The sequence below is a fragment of the Pristiophorus japonicus genome, unplaced genomic scaffold, assembly GCF_044704955.1.
Source record: "Pristiophorus japonicus isolate sPriJap1 unplaced genomic scaffold, sPriJap1.hap1 HAP1_SCAFFOLD_43, whole genome shotgun sequence".
Taxonomy (NCBI): Eukaryota; Metazoa; Chordata; class Chondrichthyes; family Pristiophoridae; genus Pristiophorus; species Pristiophorus japonicus.
In genome coordinates, this window is record NW_027254201.1 from 2,813,952 (window position 1) to 2,822,475 (window position 8,524).

Consider the following 8,524-nt stretch of genomic DNA (forward strand, 5'->3'; position numbering starts at 1 on the left):
ATGGGAAAATAAGAAGATTCGAAATATAAGAATGAGTAGGCTATACGGCCTCTCGAGACTGCTGCGCCATGTAATACGATCATAGGTGATCCGATATTGGACTTTGGTCCACTTTCCTGCTTGCTCCCCATAACCGCTTAATCTCCTATTGATTCGTTTATAGGTGGTGGGAAAGCTTTGGAGTCTCAAGAGTTGAGACACTCACCGCAGAATACCCAGCCTCGGACCTGCTCCTGTTGCTACATTATCTATGTGGCCAGTCCAGTTAGGTTTCCAGTCAATCGTGACGCTAGGATGTTGGTAGCGGGAGATTCGCAAAAGCAATGCCATTGAATATGAAATGGCGGTGGGTAGACACTTAGCTTGTTGGAGATTGTCATTGCCTGACACTTGTGTGGAGAGAATGCTGCTTGCCATTTATCAACCCAAGGCTGAATCTTGTCCAGGTCTTGCTCCAGGCGGGCATGGACAGCTCCATTATCTGAGGAGTTGCGAATGGCACACAGAACTGTGAAGTCTTCAGCGAACATTTCCAAATCTGGTATTATGATGGAGGGAAATTATTGGTGAAGCAACTGAAAATGGTTGGGCTTTGGAAACTGCCCTGAAGAACTCCTGGAAAGATGTCCTGTGGCTGTGATGATTGAGCTCGAACCACCACAGCTATCTTCCTTTGTATTAGTTGTGACTCCAGCCACTTGAGAATATTACCCTGATTCCAATCATCTTCAGTTTGACCCGGGCGCCATGATGCCACTCTCAGTCAAATGTGCCTGATTTCAATGGCACTCACTTCACCTCACCTCTGTAATTCAGCTCTTATCTCCATATATGGACCAAGGCGGTAATGACAAATGGAGCCGACTGGTCCTGACGTAACCCAAAATTACCATTGGTGAGCACATTATTGTTGATTAGGTGCCAAGTGATAGCACTTTTGACGATACCTTCCATCACGCTGCTGATGATTGAAAGTAGACTGATGGCGTGGTAATTGGCACGAATGGATTTGTCCTGCATCATGTGGACAGGACATACCTTGGCAATTGTTCACATTGCTGGATAGATGCCAGTATTTTTGCTGTACTCGAACAGCTTGGCTAGTGTCGAAGCTAATTCTGGAGCACATGTCTTCAGCACAACTGTTCGGAAGGTGTTTGGGGCCAAAAGCCTTTGCTGCATCCTGTGCATTCAGCCATTACTTGATATTACGCGGAGTGAATAGAATTCGCAGAATACTGGATTCTGTGATGGTGGTGACCTCAGGAGGAGGCCGATATGGAGCATCCACACGGCACTACTGGTTGAAGATATTTGTAAACGCTGCATACTTGTCTTTAGCACACATGGGCTGCGATATGGCATCATTGACGATGGGATATTCATGGAACTTCCTTCCCCCGTTAGGACATATAAATTGGTTCGAAAAAGCTGCAAACCTGAGAAATTTAGAATTCAGCAGAGGAGGACTAATGTTTCAATTAGGAGGGCAAAATAGAGCATGAGAGTAAGCTTGCAGGGAACATAAAAACTGACTGGTAAAACTTCTATTGAAATGTGAAGAGAAAAATATTAGTGAAGATTAACGTGGGTCCCTTGCAGTCAGATTCAGGTGAATTCATGATAGGGAACAAGGAAAAAGCAGACGAATTGAAAAAATACTTTTGTTCTGTCTTCACTAAGGAAGACACAAATAACCTCGCGAAAATACTAGGGGACCGAGGGTCTAGCGAAAAGAAGGAACTGAGGAAAATCCTTATTAGTCAGGAAATGGTGTTTGGGAAATTGATGGATCGAAGGCCAAAAAATAACTAGGGCCTGATATTCTGCTTCCCAGAGTACTTAAGGAAGACCCCCCTAGAAATAGTAGATTCATAGGTGGCAATTTTCCAACATTCCATGGACTCTGGATCAGTTCCTATGGATTGGAGGGTAGGTCATGTAAACCTACTTTTTAAAATATGAGGGAGAGAGAAAACGGAATTATCGAGATTTTAGCCTGAACTCGGTGGTGGGGAAAAGGCTGGAATCAATTGTTAAAAATGTAATAGCAGTGCATTTGGAAAGCTTTGACTGAACGGTCCAAGTCGGCATGCAATTATTAAGGGGAAATCATGCTTGACAATTATTCTAAACATTTTTGAGGGTGTATCTAGTCGAGTGGATAAGGGAGAACCAGTGGATATGGTGTATTTGGACTTTCAAAAGGCTTTTGACAAGGTACCACGCAATAGATAGAGTACAAAATTAAGGCACGTGCAATTTGGGTAACGTATTGACGTGGAGAGAAAAAGTGGCAGGCAAGAAGCAAAGAGTGGGAACAAACGGGTACTTTTCATAATGGCAGGCAGTGACTACTGGGGTACCGCAAGGTTCATTGCTGTGACCCTAGCTAGTTACAAGATACATTAATGATTTAGACGAAGGACTTGAATGTAATATCACCAGGTTTGCAATTGACACTAAGCTGGGTAGCAGTCTGAACTGTGAGGAGGATGATAAGAGGCTGCAGGGTGCTTTGGACTGGTTAGGCAAGTGGGCAAATGCATGGCAGATGCAGTATAATGTGGATAAGTGTGAGGATATCCACTTTGGTGGCAAAAACAGGAAGGCAGGTTGTGATCAGAATGGTGACAGATTAGTATAATAAGAGTTGCAACGAGAACTGTGTGTCATGGTACATCAGTCATTGAAAGTAGGCATGCAGGTGCAGCAAGCAGTTAAGAAAACAAATGGCATGGTGTCCTTCATAGCGAGAGAATGTGAGTATAGGTGCAGCGCGGCCTTGCTGCAGTAGTACAGGGCCTTGGTGAGAACACACCTTGAGTATTGTATGCATTTTTGATCTAATCTGAGGAAGGATATTATTGCTATTCAGGAAGTGCTGCGAAGGTTCACCAGGATTGCAGGACTGACATATTAAAAAATACTGTATTGAAAAGGCTGAAATTATCTGGAATTTAGAAGAATGAGAAGGGATGTCATTGAAATATATAACATTCTGAAGGGATTGGACAGGTCAGATGCGGGAAGAATGTTCCCGATGCTGGGGAAGTCACGAATCAGGGGGTAGAGCCGAAGGGTAAGGGTTAAGCCATATAGGACCGAGATGAGGAGAAACTTTTTCACCCAGTGAATTATGAACCGATGCAATTCTCTATCACGGAAAGTTGTTGAGTCTAGTTCTTTGGATATATTCAAAAGGGAGTTAGATGTGGCCCTTATGGCGAAAGGGATCAGGATGGAGAGAAGGCAGCTGTGGGGTACCGAAGTTGCTTTATCAGCCATGACCATGTTGAATGGTAGTGCAGGCTCGAAGGGACGAATGGCTGAATGGCGTGCTCCTGCATCTATTTTCTATTTTTACACGTTTCTTTTATTATCCACCATCATTCACGACTGGATGTGGCAGGAGTACAGCGCTTTAGTCTAATCTGCTCGTTATGGGATCGCATAGCTTTGCCTATAGCATGCTGCATTCGCTTTTTAACTAACATGTGATCCTAGTTTGCAGTTTCCGCAAGTTGGCACCTCATGTTCTGATCAGCCTGATGATGCCCCTTGCAAGATCTTCGACGCATTTCATTCAAACAGGGTTGGACTCTTGGCTTGATGCCAATGGCGAACAAAGAGGTTACAGATTGTGGTGGAATACAATTCTGCTGATGCTGATGGCCCACAACGCCTCATGGATGCCCATTTTGTCGCTGCTATATCTGGTCTGAATCGATTCCATTTAGCATGGTGTTATTGACACAAAATACGTTGGATGTTGTTCTCAGTATGAAAACCATACTTCATCTCCTGAATGACTGTGCGATCGCCACAGCTACGAATGCTGCAATCGATAGAAGCAGCTGCACTTTCAAGCCCGATCTCCATAGCTTTTATAGCCCCCTGAGACCAAAGATCTGTCTATCACTGCCTTGAATATCCTCAAACGATTCAGTATCCACAGCTATCTGGTGTACGCAATGCAAAATATACATGTTCTTCTCAGTGAAGGAATTACTCCTCTTCTCTACCCGAAATTTACGATGACTTATCCTGAAACTGCTCCTGAGTTAGAGGCTCCCCAACCAAGTCAAACAATGTTTCAGCCTCTACCCTATCATTACCCTCAGAATCGCATGCGTTTCAATGACCTCAATTCTCATTGTTCTAATCTTCGGAGAGTTTAGGCCCAGTCTGCCCAATGGCACCTCATAGAACCATCTGATCACCGGAATAAATGCAGTCAACTTGTTTGCCGTGCATCTGTGGCAAGTGTATTATTCTGCAGATCAGGAGACCAACTCTGTGCGCAATCCTCCATGCGTAGCCTCAGCAACGTCCTGCGCAACTGTGGCAACGCTTCCTTATTCTTGTACTCCAACTGTCTTGCAATAAAGGCCAAAATGCCATTGTCTTTCCTAATTCCTTGCTCTACCTGCACGCCAGATCGTTCTGCTTCCTGTGCGAGGACATCCTATTCTTCCTGCGCACAAACATTTCATCGTTTCTAATCATTTAAAAATATTCTATTTTTCAATTCTTCCTAATATAGTGAATAACGTCACATTCCCCCACATAATGCTCCATCTATCAACGTATTGCCAACTCACTTAATCCATCTATATCTATTTGTGTCTATCTCACAGTTCAGTTTTCCATCCATCCTTTTATCGTCAGCAAATTTGGATATATTGCACTCGCTCCGAACATCTAACTCATTCCTAATAATTGTTCATAGCTGAGGCGCATGCAGTGCCTTGTGGCACCCGGCAAATTTAGTCTGCCAACCGGAAAAGCACCCGTTTTACCCTACACTTTATTTTCTTTCCGATAATTAATCCACTATTCATGATAATACATTATGCCCAAACTCATGAGCACCAATCATGCATAACATACTTTTGTGTGCAACCTCATTGAATGCATCATGGAACTCTAAATATATGACATACAATGCTTCCACATAATCAACCCTGCTAGCTGCATCCTCAGTAAACACTAATAAAATTGTTTAACATGATGTCACTTTCGTAAAACCATGCCGAGTCTGCCTACAGATATTCTCATTTTCTTAGTAGCTTTTTATCACTTCCTTTATAAAGGATTCAAAGATTTTCTGAACAAGTTTCTTAAGCTTAACTGGCGTTGAGTTCCTTGTTTGCTCTCTCCATCCTTGCCTTAAAATTTAGTGTGACTATTCTAAAAAATGTAGAGGATTTTGGTAGATCACACCGAATACAGCCACTAACTTCGCAGTCACCTCTTTTAGAACCCTAGGATTTAGGCCTTCATGTCCAGAGGATTTGACGGCTTTAATTCCCATTAGTTTCTCAAGTACCTCTTCTTTTCTGATGGAAATTACAATAAGTTCATCATTCTTATTAGCCCCTTAGTTCCCTGCTATTTTCTGTTCTTGTTGTGTTCAATACTGGGAAGGCGATAGAAAGTATATTTGTTTAAGTTCTGCTATTTCCTTATTCCCCATTATAACTTCTACTGCTCTCCTACTCCTCATGCTTACAACAATTTTTGCAACATTTTCAGCCTCTCATTAAGTGTGATACTATCGTTCCCTTATTTAGTTCACCAGTGATGGAGTTCTTACTTCTTAAAAAAATCTATATTCGTTTACCATTTCGGAGTGTTTCTTTAAATGTGTGTCAGTGGTTATCTACCACCACACTTCTTAATCTAGTTTCCAAATCTACCCAAGTAAGCTCACCCATCAAACCTAGGCATCAAGCTACTTGACCTCGTTTGCATCAATCAACCTGTCGCAGAGGCATCTCTCCATGACATCATTGTTAGCAGTGACTGCCACACAATAATTGTGGAGACGAAGTCTCGTATTCACACTGAGGACATACACCATTGGTATGTAGCAATACTACGGCAATAATTGGGAGAGATGCAGAAACATTGTAGCAACTCAGAACTGGCCTTTCATGTGGCGTTGTGGATCATGAGCAGCAGAAGAATTGTATTCCACCACAATCTGTAAAATCATGACCCTTGATGTCCCTCATTCTACCATAAATATCATGTCAAGCGACCAAACCTGCTTCAATGTGGAGTGTTGATGAGCGTACCAGGAAAATCACTTGGGCTATCTAAAAATTAGGAGCCTTTCGAGGGCAGATGCAATACAGAACAACATGAAAGCAAGACAATCCATCATCATGCTATAGACGGATCTCAGCGACCCCACAACCAGCGGATCAGATCAAAAGCTCTGCAGTCCTGCCACATTCAGTCTTCAAGGGTGCTTGTCTATTAAAACCTGACTGGAGGAGTAAAATTAACATCCTCAAGGAAGGTGAAGCTCAGCACACCAGCACATCAGCAAGACGTTCCGACTGGATGATTCATCTCGCAATCCTCCTGAGGTACCACCATCTCAGAAGCCAGACATCAGCCAATTCCACGTGAGAGCACGAAGCGGCTGAGCGCACGCAATGCACGAAAGGTATGGGCCACGACAATGTCCCAGCTGTTGTCTGGAAGACTTGTGCTGCTGAACTCGCCGCAACGCTAGACAAGCTGTTCTATTCCTGCTGTAAGTATACCCGACAATGTGGAAAACCGTCCAATTATCTTCTGTCCACAAAAAACAGGGCAAATCCAATCCAGCCAATTGCCATCCCATCAATCTCCTCTTAATCAGCCGTAAAGTTATGTAAGTTGCCGTCGACAGTGCTATAAAGAAGCTTTAACTAACCAATAACCTTCTCACGGATGCTCAATTTGTTTTCCGCAAGGACCACTCGGGTCTAGACCTCTTTACACCCTTGTTCCAAACATGAATTCCAGATGAGAGGTGACAGTGACTGCCCGTGACACCAAGTCAGCATTTGATCGAGTGTGGCATTAACAAATTCAAGTAATATTCTCCTGTTATGTACGGAGAAAGAGTCAGACTAAACACTGTAAGCTCAAAATAAATTGTGACCTTAGTCTTTTATTACAGGTCTCCAGAGTGCCTCTCCAACCGGTGATGTCTCTATAAATACTTGTGCTCCCAAGTGATTATGGGATCGCTTGGGACTACAGGGGATGAGCCCTCTGGTGGCTGTACAGAGTAAATACAAGTTCACAAATATAACAACATACCTCCCCAAAGTCACGAGTGTGAGTATTTAAAATGTGAGTCGATCATGGGCCCATCTTGCCCTGGTTGTTCGTCTCGGTGTGAAAGCTGGTATTGTTGAATCATTTGTTGAGCCCTAGCTGTGCAGCTCGCCTTGCTGGGCTGCCTGTTGTATTGGGTCCTGCTGCGCTGCTGTGGAAGTTGGGTTCTGCTTCGTGGTCAACTGTGATGCCGTTTGCCGCTGGTGTGTATGTTGGGACATTAAAAATGGTAGGCTCCAAGTTGGGTTGCTCAGTACAGTGCATAAATCTGAGCTTGATTTGGTCTGAGTGTTTCCGGTAAATGAGTCCATTTGTAAGTTCAACCCAAAAGACCCTGCTCCCCTCTTTGGCTAAAACAGTGCCGGGAAGCCAATTGGGACATTGCCCCTAATTCAATACAAATACAGGATTATCGAGTTAAATCTCGCATGACACATTTGCGCTATCATTGTATATACATTGATGAAGCCGCCTGCTCTCTACATGTTCATGTATATCAGGATGAACTAACGAGAGCCTTGTCTTAAGTGCAATTTTCATGTGCCGTTCAGCAGCTGGGATCCCAGTGAGCAAGTGGGGTCTCGTGCGAAAGCTAAGCAGGATTCGGGATAGGTGAGTCGGCAGCGCGCATTCAGTTGCCCTCTTCAAGCCTTGCTTCATAGTTTGTACTGCTCTCTCTGCCTGGACATTGGACGCTGATTTAAAAGGAGCAGATGTGACATGTTTGATCCCGTTGCAGGTCATGAATTATTTGCAATGAGCTCTGGAAGAACATGGCCGGTTGTCGTTCACCAGGACATCAGGTAATGCGTGACTGGTAAACATGGCTTGCAGGCTTTCTGTAGTGGCAGCGGACGTGCTAGCCGAAATTATCTCACATTTAATCCACTTGGAATACCCGTCTACAAGCACAAGGAACATTTTATCCAAAAAGCGGCCTGCATATTCGGTGTGTACCCCAGTCCACGGTTTGGAGGGCCAAGACCATAAACGTAGCGGAGCCTCCCTGGTACATTGCTTAACTGAGAGCATGTGTTACATCTGTGAACGCAGGACTCTAAGTCCACATCGGTATTGTGCCACCACACGCGGGATCTGGCTATCACTTTCATCATTACGATGCCTGGGTTTGCACTGTGGAGGTCGTTGATGAAGGTCTCTCTGCCCTTCTTGGGGACTGCTACTCGATTGCAGAACAGAAAGCAGTCTGTTTGTATAGACATTTGATCGTTGCACCGCCGGAACGGCTTAATCTCTTCCTCTCTTCCTGGATGTCCACTGGGACACTGCACCAACTCCCGTGAAGCACAACGCTTGTGATTAGAGAGAATAAGGGTTCTGGCTTGTCCAGGTTTTGATCTGCCAGGCAGTGACAGGTGATTGCTCACTCTCAAATGCTTCC